This window comes from Panthera tigris, chromosome C1 (assembly GCF_018350195.1).
Source record: "Panthera tigris isolate Pti1 chromosome C1, P.tigris_Pti1_mat1.1, whole genome shotgun sequence".
Taxonomy (NCBI): domain Eukaryota; kingdom Metazoa; phylum Chordata; class Mammalia; order Carnivora; family Felidae; genus Panthera; species Panthera tigris.
Genome location: NC_056667.1, coordinates 92816796 through 92837589, shown reverse-complemented (window position 1 = coordinate 92837589; position 20794 = coordinate 92816796). Strand labels below are relative to the sequence as shown.

The 20794-nt window shown below is 52.1% G+C and overlaps 1 long non-coding RNA gene and 1 pseudogene across 4 annotated transcripts; both read left to right on the top strand.

Moving 5' to 3' along the window:
- Positions 1–1059: 1059 nt before the first annotated feature.
- LOC102948601 lies at positions 1060–20161 on the top strand. 4 transcript variants are annotated; one of them, XR_006221785.1, is made up of 4 exons: positions 1060–1479; positions 2204–2252; positions 7669–7748; positions 20112–20161. It is a non-coding gene; the product is annotated as an uncharacterized LOC102948601 (long non-coding RNA). The 4 variants fall into 4 exon arrangements; XR_006221783.1 differs by lacking the exons at positions 7669–7748; positions 20112–20161 and adding an exon at positions 2340–3346; XR_006221782.1 differs by lacking the exons at positions 7669–7748; positions 20112–20161 and adding an exon at positions 2337–3346.
- Positions 11539–12509, top strand: LOC122241550 (annotated as a pseudogene).
- Positions 20162–20794: the final 633 nt, after the last annotated feature.

Here is a 20794-nt window from a genome sequence, read left to right as displayed (position 1 = left end):
CAGCACCCAGACCCGTGTCTGTGGCCCTCCCTGCTGGGCAGGGGGTGGGGGTGGGGGCTCCAGTGGGCAGCTGCTCCTCCCCCAGAGCTTCAACTACAGGCCCTGTTGGTCACCCACCCGCATTCCCTGAGCCCTTTCCTGCTGACTCACCACGGTCCCTGCCGCAGCCCAGCTGGGGCCAGAGGGGAGGGGAGGAGGCCGCATCAGGACCCAGGAATGCTCTGCTGGGCGGCCAAGGGGGACAACGATCTTCTGAGTTGCTGCTGCTCTGGAGGTATGACCAGGAAGTGAACTGTCTGAGGGCCTGAGTGGATCCCTCTGTTCCTGACTTAGTCACCTCCGGGCCCTCACTGACCCCCGTTTCTGAGGACAAGCCCCCCCGACCCCCGGCCCCTTTCCCCTGCTGCTTGTATTAAAGTGCCATTTACAGCTTGCCCCGCGATCGTATGTTCCGTGTGATGGCCTGTGACCGTGTGTTCTCATGTGCCAATGAGTGGGGCTGAATGCACAGAGGTTGTGCGGACTGGTGTGAGTGTGTGTGCGACCGTGCGGGATTCAGAATCCCCGTATGTGACCGTGTCCGGCTGTGTGTGCTTAGTGCGGATGAATGCACGAGTGCATATGTATGTGGTTAAGGCTCACTGTGTTTAATGTATGTGTGTGAACCCGTGTGGCTGTGTGTTGTGGCCTCCCGATGCATGAATGTGGTTATGTGTGATTCTACATGGCTGCGTACTGCTGAGTGTCACAGTGTGTGAGGGATGGGGTGTGTTTGTGGGTGTTGTGTGTGACTGTGTGGGCTTCGTATGATTCTTTGGGACCACATGCGTGTTCCGCGGCACAGGCCCAAGGAGGTTAGGGGTCCGTAGCCCCAGATCCATGGTTGGGAAGAGATAGGTGTGCGTGGACCTGTTGTGTGCTCTCTCCATTTCTAGCTTCTACCCCTGAAGAGCCTGCATTGGCTCCCACTTACGAAAGGAAGTGGAATTAGTCTGCAGAATGCTCTTCCCCTGGGTCACTGACCGGTTTTAGAGTGTTTTCTTGGAAGTCAGGCTGGGCTTCAGGGTAATGCCAGCCCATCGGAGCCCTCACAGCAGCTGGCTTCCAGCGCTGACAGAGTCTCAGCCCAGTCCTGGCTGGGGTCCAGGCTGCCTCCCACCCCTGCGGGGACACAGCCAGCTTCTCTCAGCTCTGGCCATCTGCTCTCATCCTCCCGTCCCTAATCCGGGTGCGAAAGGAACACAGGCCCCCGGCTCCCCTTCTCTTCCCACCCTGAAGACAAGCGCATGCCTTTTAAGGAGTTTGCCGCCAACCCCTTCAGGGAAAGCACAGTGAGTAACAGAGGCATCGTGAAAACGAGGGATTTACAAATGTTTCAGACTTGAAGCAGCTGTTACAGCCCCGGCCGCTGGTGGGTGAACTTCCTGTCTGACCCTACTTGAAGAGGCCCACCTGCCCCAGGACAGATGACCTCGCCAGGTAGGACCCTTCTCACCACTACCCCTCCCACAGCTGAGGCAGGTCCTCTGCCTTTCTGAAGTGACTCTAGCTCCCTGGCTCTGTCCAGAAATGACAGAAATTATCCCTCTGGTTTATCTTCTGCAGATTAGACTTGGGCAACAAACGCCCAGATGTGCAAGCCTCAGGCGGCCTCTGTGTCTGCTGGGAAAGAATCTCTGGGCTCAGTGTCTGGGTCATCCACCATCGCTGGTGTGGGCCAGGCTGAGAATGTAGTACAGACTCAGCAGAAGGAGCACCCTGAGGGCAGAGGGAAAGAAGAAATGAGGAGCTGGGAAGCCAGACCAACCTGCATGAAGACCTGGGCTAGGGCCAGGGAAAGTGTGCCTCTGCCCCCAGCACCAGTGGGCCCACAGGCCTGGGTGCGAGGGGTGTTGTAGAGAGAAAGCTTTGGACTTATGGTCCAGATACCTAGGCTCTGTCCTAACTCTGCCACCCAGTAACTGTGTGATCAGGGGAACCCACTTGCCCTCTCTGGGCTTTAGTCTTTCCACCTTGAAGACTGAGACAACAGAAGAAATGAAATATGTGAAGTGTGGAGCCCGAGTCATGAGTAGGCACTCAACAAACATGACTCCTCATCTTGTAACCTAAAGCCAGTTGTTGACCACTTCCTGGGGGCTAAGACCCTTCCCAGCCCAGACGATCTATTTCTGAAAGAATCCATCTTTTCTTCCCTCATCAGAACAGGCATGGCCCACCGCACCCAGATCCCACAGAGACCCTGCTCAAAGGTAGGGGCTTGAACAGTAAGGAGGGAAGAAAGCTGGGGGTTGAGGGAGGTGGGCAGACATGGTAACAGGAGGGGCTTCCCGCAGCAGAGCCTGACATGGATACCTGCCAAGACTCATCCTGCACCTCCCTGACTTCATCCATCCAACCTGCCCCTGCTCCCTCCCTCCCTGCCAACCATCACGTGTTCCCTGAGGCTATAACCGTGGACTCAGACCATTCCGGTTGGTGCTGTGGCTCAACCCTCCTGGATCATCCAAGCTAAACTCAACATCCTAGGCCCCCCATAGGCTAGAAAAATGAGTAAGATACAGCCTCACCTGTCAAGAACTTGTAACTTCAATAGCAAGAACACCTATTTGATCACACTAGTTAGTACCACATGGCAAATTCAGCTGCCTTCAAGATCTAGACAGATGAGGTAGATGGCTGACACAGCCTGTCGGTGAAAGTCAAAGATAATGAGGCATGGTGGGGCCTGGGGACCCAGAACGGACCAACATATCCTATTTCACGGTGGGCCAAAGGAAAACACAGCTGCTGCTAGCCACCTTCTGCAACATTTTCCGAGTCTCACTAAGCACCGGGCACCGTGTGAAGTGCTTTCATATATTCCTTTCCTTAGGTACCTCAAGAATTCCGAGATAGGGATTAGTATTGCAGGAGACGGATTCTGAAGTGACCGGCATGATCCCTGTAGCCTCAATGTCTTTGTGTAATCCCCTCCTTTTGAGTGTGGGTAGGACCTGTGACGTGTTTCCAACCAATAGAATAACCAAGATGCCAATATGTAACCGATATTGGCGGAGATGGTGCCGTGTGTCACTCCCACGATTACCTCATGCTATAAAAGGCTCAGTCCTGTTTGCAGGTTGGTATAAAGACATCCTCTCTTGCCGACATTGAAGAACCAAGCTGCCAAGTTCTGAGAGAGCCTTCGGACAGGGTCTCCTGGCTGGGAACTGTGGGTGGCCTCTAGGAACTAGGGCAGCCTCCATCCAACGTCCAACCAGAAGATTTCGGTCCTATGCGGGGCGCCCGGGTGGCTCAGTGGGTTGAGCACCTGACTCTTGGTTTCGGCTCAGGTCACGGTCTCACGGTTCATGAGTTGGAGCCTGTGTCAGGCTCTGTGCTGACCGTGTGGAGCCTGCTTGGGATTCCCTCTCACTCAACCTCTCTCTCTGCCCCTCCCCTGCTCATGCTTACACGCTCTCTCTCTCAAAATAAATAAATAAACTTAAAAAAGAAAAAAGACTTCAGTTCTACAGCCACAAGGAGATGAATTCTGTCAGCAACCTGTGTGAGCCTGTAAGTAGATCCCTCCCCACGGGGGCATCCAGAGGAGAACCCAGCCCTGGCCCACATCTTGATGCCTTGTCCTTGCAGAGGACCCAGTTATGCTGTGCCCAGGCTCCTGGCCCAAGACACTGTGGATGAAAAATACATGTGGGGTTTTTTAAATTTTTTAATGTTTATTATTATTTTTTTTTTGAGAGACAGAGACAGAGACAGAGACAGACCGTGAGCAGGGGAGGGGCAGAGAGAGAGGGAGACACAGAACCTGAAGCAGGCTCCAGGCTCTGAGCTGTCAGCACAGAGCCCGACGCGGGGCTCAAACTCAGGAGCCATGAGATCATGACCTGAGCCAAACTCGGACACTTAACCGACGGAGCCAGCCAGGAGCCCTTGTGTTGTTTTAAATTGCTAAGTTTATGATAATTTATTATGAAGCAATATAAAACGAATACAAGTATTATCCCATCTTACAGATGAGGGACTTAACGCTCAGGGATGGCTCAAGCCATACCATGAATATGAGCCAAGCAGGGACTAGAGCCCAGGGTCCAGACTCTGCAGGCTGACATTGTCTCCGGGACCCAGTCTGCGGCACTGGTCATTGTTCTCTCAGTGGCCACCTAGATATGAGAGGAGTAATCTGCACAGCATTGATTTAATTACCATTGTTTTCATCTTAGCTCAGCAATTTGTTGTGCTCACACTGTGTGCCCGGCACTGTGCCAGGCACTGGGGACACAGCAGTGAGCAGTACAGGCAGAGGACCTGCTTTTAGGGAGTAGAAGGCAGAGTGAGGGACCTGAACGATGACAAGGGATATCAGTGTGATGAGGGTTTCAAAACAAGGAGGGATGGGATGAACGGGGCAGCCAGCCTCGGCGAGGGCGGCTGGAGACAGTCTCCTTGAGGAAGTGACAATCAGGTCCCTTGGGGGGGGTGGGGAGGCCTGGTGGGGAGTCAGCCCCTCTCTGCATTGCAAGTGAGTGAGTGGGCGGGTGAGTGGGTAAGCTTTCCTGGTCACGGGTCCCCAGGGAAGAAGGCTGTCCCAGCAATGTGAAATCATCCTGTTTCTGTGCAGTGGCTTCCAAAACATCTTGTCCCAAGGATGCAGGGCCTCTATGACTGGCCCATGACGCCCATGATTCTGGAGCACACTTCCCGGATGCATCACAGGTGGATGGGATAGGGGTAGGGGTTGCTTAGCCGTGACTGTCATCCCCTAAACATCCCCGACCTCTGGCTGCAGAAGAGCCACAGGTGGGAGTGGAGGCAAAGCAGGCAGATGAGGAGGGGTGAGGGTACAAGGAGAGCCAAAGAAAAGCACAGGAACTGGAAAAGGGACCCCCCCCACCCATGATCCCAGCTGCTGTCTGTGATGACTCAGCAGACCCAGCGGTCTTTGCCAATGAGCTGGCAGGATGGTATGGATCAGGCAGGGTCCCAGTGGGAGACAGATGGCACACTCAGATGGGGCCATTTGAGGAACATTCAATCAAGGGATTATATTCAAAGGTAAGGGCAGGGTGTAGGAAACGATTCTAAGAACCTGGCCCAATAGCAGTCCATCCACCACTAGGTCTGATGGGGTGAGAGGTCAAGGGGATGACTAGACCCTGTCTGGGAGGAGAGGGCCCTGATGCGAGGCGTGGCCTCAGTTGAGTGATGCAGCCAGATCATGGCCACCCCACAGGAGGTGTGGGACAGAATAAGGGCCATGCACTCTCTGCCTCCCATATGCTCTTGGTGCTCCCCACTGGTCAAGGTGCAGAGTAAGGGCTCCTCCCCCACTCCCGCCCCACCCTGCCCCGCCCCGCCCCACCCCGCCCCATGCAATCCTCACAGACCCCCCTCAGCGCGCAGAGCAGGGAAGAGAAGTTGTGGAGAAGACCTGGCAGTGAGAAGAGACCAGATCCCGACCCCACCCCTTCCCAGCTGGGAATGCTGGACGAGCTATCCGACCTTTGTGGGCCTCAGTCTCCTCCTCTGTAAAACAGGGATGCTGAGCATGCTTGTACTCAGTTGTTCTGAGAAACGCGATGATGTGTTTAAGGATTCCAGAGTGGAGTCCTTGCATGCGTTGGCTGGCTGCCAGCCCTTGGTTCCCAAGAGCTCAACAACAAGAACACAAAATCGGGGCCACTGAGAAGCCGGACGCCAGCCCAGAAACCCTGGACATCACACAATGCACTGGTGAGCTGTTTGCTCAGCAGGTCTTACAGTCCCTGCCAGGACTGGAACCCAGAAACTCTCTGTCTCCCTGCAGGGGCCTGAAGGGTGCACACACACACACACACACACACACCGGCAGCAACTGTGGGAGGGTGTGTGCCCTGCGTCTTAGCCCCTCTGGAAAGAAGCAGCCCTGGGCCTGTCGGAAGCCTGGGGTCTACACTCAGATATCTGAGGTGGGTGGAGCGGTGGAAGCAGGACAGGGGCCCGGCTGAAGGACACTTGGCAGCCCGAGTCCACCTCCCTGTGTGGGGATGCTCCCATGTACCTGCACATATGTCACTTAGGCGGGACCCCAGCAGTGACACGGCGGCCCTGCCTGAGACAGCCCTCTGAGCCTCAAGGACAGACTCTAGGCCCCACCTCTGCCTGCGAGTGACATAACATCAGTACCCAGAACAAAGGCCCTTGGTGAGACCCACAGGCCACTGTCCTTCATTGCTTTATCACCCACATCTCAAGTTCACAGGAAGAGGGCTTTCAAAGCAACAGAGTCAGGCTGGCAACACGCACCGCACTGTGGTTAGTTTTTTTCAAAAGAAAGGAAACTGAAACGGATCAAAGAACTGCAGGTGCAGCAGATTAAGGCCCTGCCCAGCAGGAGGGACCGGAGGGAAGGGAGTGAGGGCCGGGGGGACCGGGGGACCGGAGACCCTGCTCTCCCGGGCTTCCAGTGCAGGAGTTGGGGTGCTGCTCAGTCTCCCCCAGAAGCAGTACTTGGGAGAAAGGAGACACGGCTGCCCCTACTGCTCTTTCGGCTGACAGACGATGACGTGGTGCGTGCGACAGAAGCGAAGAGGAGCAGCCCCGGGAGGCCCTGGCGGTGCTGGCGGCGAACCCCAGGCTGCCACTGCTCCCCTGCACTGCCCGGGTTTCCCCCTGCTCACCTGCTCGCACCCAGACCAGCGTCAGTGTCCTAACTGTGCACCCAGCCCGGGCTCCGGCATGGAACCCCAGCCTCACTGCCAGATCGGCACATTCCCTTTCCCAAAGCAACGTCATCCCTAGCATTTCTTCCAATCCAGGGGCACCCAAGAGTCCAAACGGGAAACATTAAGTTTCCATATCTCCTTCCTATGAGACTGTGGTTGAATTTACCAAGTTGCTTCATTTTTCTGGCTTCTTTTCCATTTATTTTATGTTGTTGTATAGAACGAATCCTTTTTTAAAAAGCTTCTTTTAAGTTGTAAATTGTCCCCCAAATTTAGAAAAGCATAGGGAATTATATAATGAACACCCAGGTACCCCCCTGCCAGCTTTATCAATTCTTAACGTATCGTCACTTATGGTTTCCATGTGGTGGTGGTGGTGGCGGTAAAAGGGAATGAACAAAATTTACCATTTCTTAGGCATTTCGATTTCTTAAAAAAAAATTTAAGTGAATTTATTTTATTTTTGAGAGAGAGAGCAAGCGGGGGAGGGGCAGAGAGAGGGGGAGAGAGAGAATCCCAAGCATGCTCTGCGCTGTCCGCACGGAGCCTGACGCAGGGCCCAAACTCACCAGCCACGAGATCGTGACCTGAGTCAAAATCAAGAGTCGGACACTCAACCGACGGAGCCACCCAAGTGCCCTCAATTTCTTTTAGAAACATAACACTGTACATACAGTTAAAGGACCCTATGTCCTCTCTTCCATTCCCTTGTCTTCTTCCTTAGGAATAACCACTACTCTGAATTTGATTCTCCTATAAAAGAGGTGTTACATGTTTTTTACAATTAAAACAATCCATACAGTGGAGAAGGACATAAAGGAAAAATTATACATCCTCCTGCTCCCCACAGCCTCAAGTGCACTCCCCCTGAAGTAACCGTTGTTAAAAAACTTTCTATGAATATTTCCAGGCATTTTGTAAAATACCTACGAATTATTTTGCTTGCTTTCTTTCTTAACAGACGTGAATTTACACTACGCACCATGCCCTCCAAATTGCCTTTTGTTTCTGCTTATTGCAGTTCCTTGGACATTTTTCCATGTGAGTACTGATAAGTCTACCATATTCTTCTTAACAGCTGCGTGGGATTCTACTTTATTAAATAGTTTCCCACAGAGGGGCATTTAGGTGGTTTCCAGCTACTTAGCTACTCTAAACAAGCCTGCACTGAACATCCTTGGCATATAGTTTTGCTCAATTGTGGGAATGCTGTATATCTGTAGAATAAATACCTAGAAATGCAGTTTCTGGATAAAAGGGTATTGAACGTTTGACATCTTGAAAGATATCGCTGAATCCCCCTTTGTAAAAACGATCCATTTAAACACCAACTAGTAACGCACAAGAGTTCCTGCCTCCCCTCATCCTCAAGAATGTGTCTTTTCATACCATTGTCAGCCTTTTATTTATCTTCTTCTATGAACTGTCTGCTCTAATCCTTTCCCCTAGCATTTTATGGGTTTATTTTTTACATCTGAATCTTTGATCCATCTGGAATTAATTTTAGATGCACAATGAGACAGACATTCTTTTCAATTAACAATTATTGTTTTTCCTACCCTGTAAATAGATGGAATTAAGTACCAAGATAAAGGGAGAACAGATTTCTCTTCACTCCTAACAGGCCACTGCTCCCTGATTTTTGCCTCCCCGCTTAGAACTAGCCCACCTCAAGCCTCTAGGTTAAGAAATGGAACACCACCTCTGACCACCCTATCTTTAGAGTATATGGCTGGACACAGTTATTCTGCAAACATACAGTTAGTCATTCAACAAAGAGGCAGTCAACGGAACTTTAGGGTTTTTCCCCCAAGGAGAAGCATATTGCACGTGTGGGAAGAGGGGGTACACCTGGATATTTGGTGACCAGAGGAATAGCTGTGGCAGAATGCAAATAGTTGGCCCAAATCCATTCTCCCTCTTTCCTTATAATGAAGTTGACATCAGGCATGTGTCTAGGGACGTGTGTTTTCCAGCCCTGTGAATTTAGCTGGGACCATACACCTACGTTCTCAGTAGGTGAATGTGAGTGAAACTGGCATGTGTCCCTCTGGCTATAATGGCTTTAAAATATGACACAAAGTCTTCAGCCCTCTTCCTGGCAAGAGGTAGGGGATCTATGACCCCTCCACTTGCACCTGGGCAGTCTCCAACTGTAACGTGACTTCTAAGGTTAGGGCATAGAGGTTTCTATCTTGTTCTCTGAGAACTCTTGCTCTTAGAGCTCTGAGCCTCCATCAAGAAAGCTAATTCCCCTGAGGCCACCAAACTGGAGAGGCCACATGTGGGTCCCCTGGTTCAGGCCTGGCTGAGCCTAGTCTTCCAGTGAGGCACCGGGTGAGTAAAGATGCCTCCAGAACATTCAACCCCAACCATTTGAGTCACCCTTGGTCATTTGAGTCTTAGCTGAGGCCCCAGAAGGTATAGAGCAGAAACAGAAGTCACCCTCCCTGTGTTCTGTCAAAATTCCCCAGCATTCCTCACAGACCCACAGAGTCTATGAGGATAATGAAATGGTTGATGTCTTTTAGCACATTATCTCAGGGCTGTTTGTTATTCAGTAATAGATCCCTGGAACCAAACCAAGACCTAGAAAACTCTTCCCCTCCTCCCTGCTGGCTCCAGTCCAGAGATGGTGATGACCTAGCCTCAACTATGCAGATGACAACTCCTAGGGATAACAGAGCCACAGCATGGAGGATAACCCAGGTCCCGAAAGGACCAGATGGGGCACTGCTGCCAGCTGATAAGAAACACTTCGAGGGCTATGTGAGAAAGGAATGAGTGTCTTTATTCTTTCAGCCAAACAAACAAAACAAAGATAGAGCAGTGAGCCAGGCAGACATGGTCCCTGCCCTCTGGGAACTTAGGTCTTTGACTGGGGAGGAGGCTAGAGGGAGGGGTCACAACGCCAGATCAAACACCAAGGGTTATACACTTGGTTATTTAGATCAGTGGCTATCAGTTCTAGGCAGAGATATACAGGGAGCTATAAAAATAATTCACAGGGGCTCTGACTCAGTGTGGGTAGACATGGAAGGTAGCCCTGAGGAAGTGATGCTTGACCAGAAGGGTGAGTGAAAAATTAAGTAGGATGGTAGAGAGGGAGGAGGGGAAGACTGTTCTGGCACCTGAAGTGGGTAGAGCATATGCAAAGGCTCCGAGTCAGGGAGATGGTGAGTTTGAGAAACTGAAAAAAAAAAAAAAAAAAAAAGCCAATGTGAGCCTTGTGGGTCAGACTAAGGATTTCAGATACGATCTCTACAAAATGGGAATTCATGGGAGTAATTCCAGCAGGAAAATCAGTCTCTGGAAGCTGTGTGGGCAACAGACAGGGGGCAGAGAGGAGGCCAGGAAGCTGATGGAGACCCCATCTGCGGTGGGGACTGTGGAGATAAACAGAGTGATCAGTTTCAGAGACACTTGGGAGGCAGTTGATAGGATTTGGGGGGTAAAGGAACTCACTGAGAGAGAGGAGTCAGGGATGAAACACCAGTGACATGATGTCTGGTCTATGAGTAAATTGTAGTGTTGGGGCCAGAGGAAACCTAGGCATGACCAAGTTCGAAGGCAGCTCAGAGCAAGAGAAAGGGGACTGGATTGTAAGTAGGGGCTTTGAGCAAGTCACTTTTCACAGTTTTATATCTTTGCCTGACCTATGGCACAAGATTGCTTTACGCATAAGGACAATGGCTGTACTCATTCATTCATTCATTTATTCATTCAAAACACATGGTGAGTGGTGCCTAGCATGTGCAATGGTACACCACGGTATATTAGTGACAAGGCTAAGGAGAACGAATAGAGCAGAGAAGGGGACAGAAAGGGGAAGAATCTGAGGAAGGAATCTGTGGAATCAAAGGGGGACTCTCCTTTAGGCAAAATATTAAAATACTCGTGTCCCAACGATATGTGGCCCTATGAATCAATTTCTAGGGCCTCGGACAGGGCGGTGCAAGTGACGGGGCCTAGAGCAGAGCTTCAGGACTTTCTTAGTAAATCCACCTCTGCTCATGAGTAATAGGGCTAGGGAGGGGGAGGAGCATGACTGTGGGTGTCACAAACAGAAATTGCTTCTGTGACTTACAGCAAATCACTCAGTTACACTGATCCTCAATTTCCTGATCTGTAAATGGGGAAGACAATATCATGTCCTTATAAGGTTTTCAGGAGTAAATAAGGGCATATCAGTAAAGATCCTGGGTCATAGTAATAAGTGGTAGCTATTTCATTTCATTTCATTTCATTTCATTTCATTTCATTTCATTTCATTTCAAGAGACAGAGAGCACAAGCCAGGGAGAGGGGCAGAGAGTGAAGGAGAAAGTCCCAACCAGGTTGCATGCTCAGCGTGGAGCCCACAACCATCAGATCATGACCTGAGCCAAAATCTAGAGTTGGACCCTCAACCGACTGAGCTACCCAGGTGCCCCAATGGTAGCTATTATTTTAATTTTTATTCCTAGTCCTCACAGACGGGGAATCATGATCTCACCTTGGGGAGGGACCAGAAAGAACCAGAATAAAAGAGGATCGTGAGCCCCAATGACAGGAGGCCCCGTGCTGCCTGTGAGTATTGGGTTCAGTGACTCCAGGATGCACATATTGCGTGTGGCCTTTGACCCCTGGAACTGGTCTGTGGCAGTGGCCCTCATGTGCTACACTATGCAGTACCTTTGGAGATTACACATAAAGTAAGGACCCAGCTGTCCCTATGGACCTGGATATGTGAATGGGATGAGCAGAGAGAGTGGAGGCAAGGCACGCAGCTGCCATTGTCTTCTTTGCATGGCTACCACAACCTCCCCAGAGCCTTCTCTCTCTTGCACTCGATGGCAACTCTTATGGAAAAACTGATCGCCCTGGTTGCAGAAGAAGAGGCAATGGCAATAGTACCAAACAATGAAATCATTGCAGTAGGTGTTGAACTAGTTGGTATGGTACATGCCAGCAGCCTTCTGGGAAAGTCTCTAAATGAGGAACTTGCCGTCGTGGATGTTTTAGAAGATAAACTCAAAAAAGAGGAGGTGCATCTGCAGCATGGAAGCTTACTTCTTCAGACACCAAAACTTGTGGCAGATAGAGATTACTCTGCCAATTCTAAGATTGTGATGGAAAATGCAGGAGTCTGCCAGCCAGAGGAAGAGAGTCATCTCAATCTGGTGCAGGGGAACATTAATGTCTTCAGATTCATTCTTCTTCAGATCATCAAGGACAGCCAATTGCGTCATAATTATAGTTCCCGATCCGGTCGATTCTCACATATGTTACCTGGAGACTAACTGGATTACCTGAGCATGATGTGATTGGAAGTGAGTGCGAGATTTTGAGATCTTCCAGGTGAAAAACTCGGCATTCGTCCCAGCAGCTGCCGAGTTGGGGGAGAACGTGGTGTCTTTAGTGAGGCTGTATGGAGTAGAGTGAATGTGGCAGGCATTTCTCTTTAGGAACTGAATCCAAAAATGGGAATGATAGTGAAAATTGGGAGGAAGCACATAAGATGGTGACCAGAAGTGCCTATGGAACCATCAAGCCAAAGGATATACCAGATAGGCTATTGGATAAGTGTGGCTCACCTCATTGAATGCATGTTGAAAATCTATCCAGGGGTCATCCTGTGTCAATGATGGGGAAGGGAATGTACGGCATTGAGAATGAAGTCTTCCTGAGCCTTCCATGTATCCTGAGTGCCCAGGGGTTAACCAGTGTTATCAACCAGAAACTGAAGGCTGACCACGTTGCTCAGCTCCAGAAAAGTGCAGATACCCTGTGGGACATCAAGAAGGACCTAAAAGCTCTGTGACTTCTGGATTCTAGGCTGTAGAAATGTAAAAACTCCAACATGATTAACCATGGATCTCTAGTTTCTATCCATGTACGTGGATCACAGTTTGCTTTTTACCTTTGTAGATACATGAACTTGTGCTCACAGAATCAGAGCCTGCACTTGGTTTAATGCTTGCGGTATGAGCCCTTGAACAGACAGAATTAACTATTGGGGGCAAAAAAAGAAGGAAAAGAAAAGATAGAAAAGAAAGAAAGAGGGAAGGCTGGGGGCTCAAGCAGGGCTGGATTCCAATCCAGTGTTAGGACAGTCTAACGCTGCCACAAAAGGAGTTTGTGCGGGCGTGGACAGAGCGCAAGGCCACTGCTCCTGCCCTCCTCCTCTTCGAGTCAGATACATGTTCCAGGACCTGTTCCTCATGTTCCATGAGGAGATAAGACTGTGCCAGCCTTGGGCACCCGGTGACTGAAAGCTCCCCCCACCACCTCCGCCCGGGCCTGGGTGTGTGGCTGCCACAGCAAATGCTCTCAAGCGTCTAACAAAGCAAGCTCAGCCCGTGGTGGGTGCTGGTGACGTCTGATGGTCTAAAACAATTAAACCCATAATCAGAGGGGTGCTCCAACTCGGCTGCTGTGGGTTTGTTTGCCTACCAGTCGCAATCATCTTGCTGGGAGTGTGCATCAGCCGTTAGCCCTCAAAGTTCTGTTGCTAAGAGATTATGAACCAGATGATGTTTCCAAAAAATAACCACTACAGGATGTTCCAGGATAGAGGCATAATAACAGCCCAAACAGAACGGATATGCTGTTATTGATAAATCCTCGTAAAGAGCCAAGGAATGGGGCAGCTGGGGGTAGCCTGGCCATGCACATCCTATGTAAATTACTGGTTTGCCAAAATTTTAAATGTAACAAAATAGAGTCATCAGTGATACCCGTAAGGGACATGATCTGAAGTCTTCATGATTCCGAAAGTTCCTTCATCAACCAAGACATGTCTGTTGGAGGCCTGTTGTTTGCCTATTCCGAGCATGTTTACAACCATCTCAGCCACATTTAGTAGCAGGCAGTGACTAAGCTTAACAGGGCTGTAACCACCCCTTGTTTGACACAGTGCCTGTGGGTGACAATTGATGAAGTGATTTAACATAGCTGCTTGCAGCCACCTCCACTATTGCTCTGTTGCTGGGGTAACAGGAACCAGTCAACTAACAGCAGCCCAGGTTAGAGCAGGACATTTTCCATCAACAGGAAGTCAGCAAACAGGGAGCTTGCAAGAAACTGATAGTCATCTGGCGCCTAGAACAGTTCTGTCCATGCAGTTTTCCCGGGAAGATGCAGCCATTCTGCTCTGGGTCCTCACCGAAGGCTGCTGGCTCCGCTCCCCTATCAAGGCGGGTGATACTGTGCAAAGTGGCTGTCACCTGTTAGGAGAGGAAATCCTCACCTCTGTCGGCCTCCCTCCTGACCTGGGAGCAGAGCAGCACGATGCCCGCCTGACAACCCCTTCCTGCCACCCCACACCCCCTTCCCTCTCAACCCCCACCCCCACTGGCCCACTCTGCTTTCTATCTGGCCAGGCCCCTGGCCACAGTGGCCTAATGGTCTACACTTTATCCTGCTGGGGCTGGTGGTAAAGACCAAGTTGTTGTGTTCTTCTTTCATTTAACAGGTAAAGGAGACGAGACCCAGAAAGACAAGGTGAGGTGTCAGGGTCATGTACGCAGCTAGTAAGTCAGGAGGTAGCTGCGTGTCTTCTAGCCCTGAATCCCAGGATCTTCGCTGTTCTGTGGGCCCCAAGCACCCTCCGATGGAAACCGCACAGGAAACCGCCAAGTGTTGCAACGGCTCCCAGAAAGGGGTCAGAGTTTCCATGTGCCAACCCCGCTGACCCTCAGTCACTGTGGGGCCCTCAAGGGAAGGGGTGCAGGACCACAGGACTCTGCCTTCCTCCTCCCTCCAAGGGGCAGAAGAAGGTGTCATGAATAAAGCAAACCATTAAGATCCCAGACCTGGAAGTTTATTCTGCCACTCACTATGTGGGGGACCTCGGGCAAGTTACTTAATCTTCTGCAGTGTTGTTTCCTTTCTAAAAAGTAGGACAAGTACCTCCCTACTTTATGGGGTTGTTATGAGGAGCGCATGAGATTAGACAGGTACAAGTGGTCAGCAGGGCGTATGGGAAATCCTTGACAAACGCTAACAGCAGGGGTGGCTGTGGCCCTGACATTATCGTCCTCTTCACCACCACCAGCACCCACTCCTGCTAGGCCCCTGGGGCGCAAGCAGGCAGGAGGCTGGTGCCAAAGGGATGCATTTCCCCGGGGCTCCCGGTGATGGATCCTTAATTTTTCAGAAGCTGGGCTAACGGAATGGAGAAGCAGCCTTGTGGCTTTCTGTGCCTGTCTCAACACATGTGCTAACAATTGGCTGTCTTGTGCCAGAGTTCCCCGGTGCCCAGCCCAGCAACCCCCGCCGCCCAGTGCCCCCCACCCTGAAGCATGCGGGGGCTTCTGCCCTTGGCCAGGCCTGGGAGGCCTCAACAGCAAGCTGCTTCCTCCCCCCCGAGTAGGAAAGAGTGTGGGGTGCCTCCCTTGTCTGTCTGAAAGTTGCTCCTCTGAGAGTCTTAAAACCTCGGTGCAGAGAAGGACATCTAGGGAGGGCCGGGAGCCGGACAGACGAAGGCTGTGGTGGAAGATCGTCAATTCACCAGCCCTGCCACTTGCCCCCCCCCCCCACCCCCCAGTGCAGAGGCTCTGTTATCCTGTGGGGTCAGGACGCTGTTTCTGCTGAGTCATCCTTTCTTGCCCAGAGGGATCCTGGCCCAAAGCCACATTCCTGGTGGGGTCTGAATGCCACAGAGGACGGAAACTTCCTTTCTCACCAGACCCCAGCTCTCCAGCCCAGCACACCGTCCGGTCTCTCAGCAGCCTCTGCCGGCAGCAAACACTCTCCTCTAAGCCTGTGTGGGTCCTCCCCTCAGAGCCCTGACCCTCCCTAGACCTTGCCTCTGGGAGAGCTTAGAACATTCCACAAGGAGGCAAGGATGCTCATGTGCCAAGGGTGGAAAGGCTGAGTCTAAGGGGAGGGGGCCAGAGGGATACTGAGGAACTATTTGTAACTCCCCATCTGCCTCCTTGGTGGCCCCTCCTGCCAGTGGGGATTCAGCAGTTCCATTGAGAAGGATCCTGCTGCTTGAGGACAGCCCTGGGCAGAGGCCAGATCTCAAGCTAGAAAGGAGACAAGGTGGTCTAAGAGGCTTCATCCCTGGGCCCATACTGCCCCCACATAGCAACTCCAGCATCCCCTTGTGCAAAATTTCAGTGTCCCCAAACGTGCAAGTTGGCCACACCTTCTGCAGAGCTCATGTTTCAGAAACTTATGGGCCAGGCACTATACTGGGCACTGGCCCCACAGCAGTGGGCAAAGGCAGATGTGGCCCGTCCCACTATCTCCCTCGTCCTTTCCAGGCCTACCATCCCTGCTTTCAATCACACTTGGCTTCTAATCTTGGCTCCCCACTTCTAGCTGTGTGACCTTAAGCAAGTTACTTTACCTCTCTGGACCTTATCTTCTCTATAAAGTGAGGGCAGGCTAATACCGACTTCACAGGGCTCATAAGAGAGGTAAATGAGTTAATATGCGTTAATATATATAATATATGTGCATATACGTTAACATATATAAGATGTTTAGAACACTTCCTGGCACAAAGACTTCAGTACGCGTGTAGGCGCGTGTGCGCATGTGTGCACACCACGTCTTTGCTCTCACTGCCGTCTACCTGGAATGCTTTTCCCCTTTTCTGCAGAAATCTGTGGGTTCAACCATGGCAGGGTTTTCAGAAGGGAGGACTTAATGGAGGGCCGGCCCAAGGTCAGGCCACAGCCCTGCTAGGGCCACCGACACCTGCAAAGCACCTTACACTCCCCTGTGAGGCAGATGAGGGCAGGGGGCTCAGGGAGGTAAGACACCCACCCGAGGCTGCTGCCCTCATCAGTGTTGGATCTAAGAGTGGAGTTTGGGTCTTCTGACTGCAAGTAGCACCGTTCCTGCCCCACCTCACGGTGCTGGTCCCCAGGAAACTTCAGACAGAACCTCAAAGCTCCCCCAAGACTCAGCACCCAGAGGATGGGCCCTTCCTGGATGTGCAGAGGTCCTGGAGTCAATAGGAGATATCTCTCAGAGCCAGACAGGACCAACGGAAGCGTCAGGACAGGGCCGCTGGGCGGCAGGAAGAGCTCAGCCCAGGAAACTCTGGGCAATGCCTGCAGACCACAGAGCCCCCGGGCTTCCTGCCCTCTCCACACAGGCCGCCCTGTCAACGTCAACGGGTTTGTGAAACGCTGCCGGGCAGGCAGTGGGAACTCGAGGGGCCCCAGGCTTCACTGGCTGTGGTCACCCTGTTCCGTCGCAGCCCAGGAGAAGGTGGCTTTCTAAAGACTGCCATCCACACTGCAATGGGATCCAGCTGCTGTGGGGGACAGGCACCTGATGGTGGCCCCACCGGCTCAGGTCCCAGGCCTCCAGACCCCAGGGTTCCTCCCTATAGGCCTGTATCTCCTGGGCCTCCCCAGATGCAGGGAACCCCTAGATGCAGGTGTAGGGGGGGATCTGTGGTTGAAGAACTTTAGAGTGGGAAATATGTGGGTTATAAGCCCAGTTCATAGTTTCGCTGGCTGTGTGACTTTGGGCAATTTGGTTAACCTCTCTGTGCCTCAGTCTCCTCATGTGTAAAATGTTCATAAAAAACACATACCTTTTTGTGAGGATTGACTAGAACACTGCCCATGGAAGGTTTGATACAATACCTGACACACAGTACACTCTCAATAAGTACAAGCTCTTGTTTCAGTCAACACTATGAGGGGCAGCAGAAATCAGGGTGCAAATACTATCCCACTTCCTTCATTTTGTAGTTTTAATTAAAACCATCCAGACCCAAACTACTCTACTTGAAGGAAGTATATATCTTCCTCTGGACGCTTCCTCTCCCTTTAAATTGCTCAAGAGCCCCAAGTCTTACGTGCTCCAAAAGAAGGAGGTGGAAGGTCCAACTTCCACCCGTGGGCCAGGAGAACTGGAACTCTCACCAGTCCCACTGCCATGGTGCCTGTTGACAGCTGTTCCCATGCGGTCAGAAGGAGGAAGCCGGTCCTGCCCCACCCAGCGCCCCGCAAGGCCACATGGATCTTCCAGGCAGATGACTCCAAGCATGGCCAAGAGTGCCCTCACTCCTACTCCCGGGGTTGCTACCCACATTCGTGGCTTGTTCGTGCCCATATGTGGCCATTCCCAGTGCTGAGTCTTCGGGGCTCCTGGGCCCACCCCTCACAGACTGGATAGGTGTTTAATCCCTTTTCCTTCCCCAGGATCCACCCTGGGGTTGGGGTTCTCTTTTTCAGACCCCCAAACACAAACAGTCTCATTATTCTTCTGTGTCTGAAAGTCCTCAGAAAGCAGCACACCTTGGCCACTCCAGCCCCCTACCCGATGGCTAGCCTCAGTGCTGATTCCCCTGCCCATGGACCACCAAGGTAATTCTCCCACACAACAGAGAGAGAGCCATCTCCAGAGGGGCACCCTACCATACTGTTTCTTCTCGGTAACTAGGCAGCAGAGAGAAGACAAAATTGAAGCTAGGGCAGTGGTAGAGCCCTTTTCTCTTTATGCTCCAGGAGCATGGGATGTGAGCTCCTGGAAACAGGGGACGAGAGAGGGTTGCATTTCTATATCCCCCAGCATCTGGCTCCAGAGCCTGAGCTCTCACCAACATGTCCACATGCATGGCTCAGTCAATGTCTGTTGACTGACCAACTGACTGAGAGCAAAAAACCTATCTGAAGCAGGGAGGGTCAAGCAGAGATGGAGGGTTGGCCGGAACAGGGGAAACCAGGCCCATGGGAAGCAGAGAAGCATATGGGTCTGCAGGAGAAGTGGGGCAGCCTCACGGGAACAGAGGAAAGAGGATGTTTTTCTAGGGGCAATGAGGGTGGCGCTCTGGTTGCTGAAGGACCTGGGAGGTATCTCTGGGAGAACTCTGGAGACTGCCAGACTCTTTCAGGTGCCTAGCAGGGGTTGGGGAGCAGGAATGGCAGGAGCTGGTGGGGACAGCAGCCACAGAGGGGGAGGTCTGTGGGAGGGGGCTCTCAGAGGGATCCAGGGAATTGTAACTCCCCTCTGCGAAGAGAGCCCTGGTTCAAACTGTAAATCAAAAGCAAGCCCACTGCCTTTGACAGAGTCCAGAGCTCAGGCTGCCCCAGAGAAGAGCTCCCACTGCCCAGGAGCTGCTCCAACTCTCTCTGTGCCCATCTCAGTGCCCTGTGCTAAGATGCAACCTTCCAGGGGCCTCTGGGGCTTGCACAGCCGCTGACCCGGCTTTCCACAGACGCAAGTGTCCAGGGGGGACAGAAACAACAGCCAGCACCCAGTGCAAAGGACATATGGGATCACAAATTTTGAAGCCCGATAACCTGGTTGCAAACCCCAGCTCACACCTACCACCTGTGTGCCAAGGTACCCTCTCTGAGCCTCAGTCATGCACCTTGCAACAGTACGGACCTCATGGAACTATTCAATGGCAGGATATAAAGCACTCAGCCCGGAGCCTGGCACATGGTGCCAAAAGGCGGCCTCAGTTGGCATCACGCTGGTCCAGGTGTCTGAGTAGTCAGGTAGGGTGACGCAGACCTCTTCCAGTCTCGTGCCCATCCACGAACTTACTTGGCATCTCAGGCACAATTGGAGGAGGCTGGGCCTTGGCCAGGGAGCACAGGAGGTTTCTCACCGTGGCAGGGAAATTGCTGGCTTGGGGGTGCGGACAGCCACAGTGACCGTCTCTCTGCAGGACGGATGCGGCTTTGCTGACAGAGAGTCTGCGGCCTGGACATACCAGCGGTGCAGGTCTGAGGTCAGCAGTGGGGAGCCGGGCCCACCACGGCCTCACCATCCCCGGCAGGGCCCCACCAGGGCAAGGCATCTGCTTCCAATCAGCTGCCCCTCAGCCCAGGGAGGGGGTGGGGGGCTGAGGCCTCCTCCCCAGGCTCGGCTCTCACCAGGCAGAACGGACATCAAGAGCAAAGAAATCAGGGAGACACTCCGGGGTCCTGGGTCCAGGGGCCCAGGCCAAACAGAAAAGGACTGGAAATAGAGGTTTATTGTTAGCTCATTTAAAGGAAATCCTCCTAGCTCCCTGTTGCAAAACCACACCCAGTCGAGCCCAGTCAGTACCCCCAAGCCCCTCCTGGCTCATGCATCTGGCTTGTTCCCCACTCCAGACTTTGCACTAACCCCCTGTGCCTGGGGGCCCCTCTCCTGCTCTGTTCCCGGCTGACCCCTCATCCTTCAGCTTAAATCCCATTTCCTTAGGAAAACCTCCTTGGCCCCATGTTTGGTCCCAATTAAACAACCTTGTTTGGCATGATTCGGTTTGTACTTACGTAGTTATCTGTGTAAGTCAGAATTGCATCTGTCTCCCTTGAGACCATATCCCTAAAATCCAGCATGGAGCCTGGCACAGAGCACATGCTCAATAAATACTTGTTGAGTCAATGACTGAATCGCACCTCATAATTTTTTCTACAGTTTCTGAGTGTAATCCTCACTATTTTTTCCCCTGCAGGATTATCAGTGCTTATGCCCATTTTACAACGCCCAAAGTCAAGGTCGGAGGTGAGTTATGGACCCTGGCTCCCAACCTGGTGCTCATCCTTTATCCAGGAGGAAAAAGCACGTACATAGGGAGAGTGGGCTTTGCCGTCAACCTCCCTGGGGTCAAAATGAAGTGCTTCTGCTCACAGCTCTGCTACCTCTGACAGGCGACTCACCTCTCTGAGCCTCATTCCCCTCATCTGTACAATGCTACAACAGGGCTGACTTGAATGGGCCACGGTGAGGCTTCCGTGAGCCCACAACGGTCAAGTGTCTAGCATGAGAATTGGGTCTCTGTGCTTGTACAGCCCTCCTTGGCTCACGGGGATGATCTCTCAGGCATTAAGTGGTTTCCTGTTGGCAGGGGACAGGCCTTCTTTCCCTGTACCTGGGAGCACCCTACGGACAAGGCCGGGTCTAGTGCCTCCCTGCATCCCCTTTTGCTCCTAGGCCAGCACAGACCTGAGGTGTTTGCTCAGCCAGATGCAGGAATACGAGAGCATTTGCCTGGGTCCAGGGAAAAAGCTCTGCTCACTCCCTGCTGATAAGCAGATGAGGGAGCAGGGCCCTCTCCCGCTCAGATCCAAGGGCTGGAGGGTGAGTGGAAGCCCCAGCTATGCAGCAAAGGGGAGCTTTCAGAGAACCTGAGTTCCA